Source organism: Octopus sinensis, linkage group LG2 (genome assembly GCF_006345805.1).
Source record: "Octopus sinensis linkage group LG2, ASM634580v1, whole genome shotgun sequence".
NCBI classification, from domain to species: Eukaryota; Metazoa; Mollusca; class Cephalopoda; order Octopoda; family Octopodidae; genus Octopus; species Octopus sinensis.
The window spans coordinates 146,980,601-146,982,606 of record NC_042998.1 but is presented as its reverse complement, the minus strand read 5'-3'; the positions used below and the strand labels follow the sequence as shown (position 1 = coordinate 146,982,606).

Sequence of the window (2,006 nt, the reverse complement as noted above, 5' to 3'; positions counted from 1 at the left end):
ATTAAAACCAGAAGAGATTGTTAGAGAGGAATAATTCAGCGATAAAGACGCTGTGGACGAAACTCCTCCATCAACACGACAACTTTACCACTGTCCATTCGAGGGCAGGGGCTGAGACGGAGAGCCCTTCGGCCTCCTGGTCTGCTTCTGGATCTGTTCTCTAGAAATTCAAGTGCACCAAGTGATAGTTCCTTGGAACAGGTAAATTTTTCAAAGACTTGTGGTCAATGATTCTTTTGCTGTCCTCTTTTCTTTGACTCTTGCTGCTACTGAAATTATAAAGCCCTCCAGTTGATTCCATTACCAAGTCTATAGCAAATGTGTCTTTTACACCACCAATATCAATCTCATGTCTCTTGTCTCCTCACCTTCTACTCGGCACAGTCCGGTATAGCCTTGTAGTGCTCAGGGTTTATTTGGACCGGTGGTGTAGCTAGAGTGTTTACCACCCGTCGCAGCCTTTGAGTTTTACATCCCTCCACCAGTTTCTACAGGCTTATACAGATGACCCGAAAGTACTGCCATAATAAAAGCGTTGCCTGAGAGCGAGGACCGCTCATAGTAACCCCCAGTCTACCTACACTAGTGATCAGGATTTGGCTGTCCATTCTAAACCAGACTGACAACATGGTAAACACATCACCTAGGAGGAGCCGCTGAAACGTTCCTGGCTTTGGGTAAAAGAAAATACAGGATGATCAATTTATCATGATTTTATTCAACATATTCCTCTCTCAGAATTCACACACTTATATTGCAGCGGTCCTTCACATTTTTCTGAGTCCTGTAAAAGAACTCGGAAAGTCGGGCCTCCAACCTTTAAAGTTAAGGACATTTCAGGACCCCGTCACTACTTCAACGCCTTTACTTCTTGCATACTACATCAACCCAGATATACCTAATACACTCACTCCTCCTACTCCTACTCCTCTCAGTTCCCTCTGATTTTTACACATATTGATTCCGCACTCCCTAGGCCTTGCATTAATCACGTTTATCAATCTTTCGTCTCCAGAGTGATAATCGTTAATAATTATTCTGCTCCACCACGATTTTCCTATCAATGTCACCTAACGGCTATTTAAGTTGACCATAAACTGTGCAGGTCTCACTGCTGTCAGAAGATTTATAAGAACCATAGATACAACCTCCTTCTCATGACAATTAAAAAAATTACTTGACTGGCTCACCTACCAAGCTTCAAATAGGCATCAATGCAAGAAAAGGGATGATTGTATAAGAGCTGAGCTTGAGTTATTCTTTGTACTGAAGGAAAATAATCATAAGTTAACTGTGTAGAAGCGCGCCCTAGTGGTTAGCATGTTGCACTCGTAATCACAAGACTGTGCTTTCGATTCCTGGACCGGGCGGAGCGTTGTCTTCTTGAGCAAAACACTCCATTTCACATTGCTCCTGTCCATTCAGCTGTAAATGAGTAACCCTGCGACGGACTGATGCTTTGTTCAATGAGAGTATTCTGATCTTTGTCACTTATTAATATGCCATGGAAACCGAGTAACCGGTGGTGGTGGTGGTGGTGATTATCGTCGTCATTTTGAGGAGAAAGAGGATGAGAAGGACGAGGAGGACGACGACGACAACGACACCAGTATTCAGTATAAAACCCCGATATTAAACTTTCATTAAGCTAATCTCCCTACGAAAATCTATTCAAACAATCAGACCAAGTTTCTCAACAACAGCAATGTCAATAGCCATCTTCAGACGGGTGAATATAAAGAAGGAAAATACTGGAATTTCTTTAAAGCTCATTTTTAACTACCTTTGAGTTGTCCAGCCTACTGTAGCAGATTATACGGCCACACAGAACCTCGTGTGATAACGTGTGTCTGTGAATTCCTTTTTAAATCACTGAGCAAGGGATTAGATCATAAGAAAAGGAAATGGATTAGTGTCTGCTAAAGCTATTATATTATATTTAATCCATTTATTATTTGAAGGAAAAACAAAAGACAGTTCGTAGAATTCTGGTAGAACTTTCAGTG

At 41.6% G+C, this 2,006-nt stretch overlaps 1 pseudogene; it reads right to left on the bottom strand.

The window, feature by feature from the left end:
- The window catches only part of LOC118762211, a 12,525-nt pseudogene extending 10,752 nt beyond the window's left edge, over positions 1 to 1,773 (bottom strand).
- Positions 1,774 to 2,006: the final 233 nt, after the last annotated feature.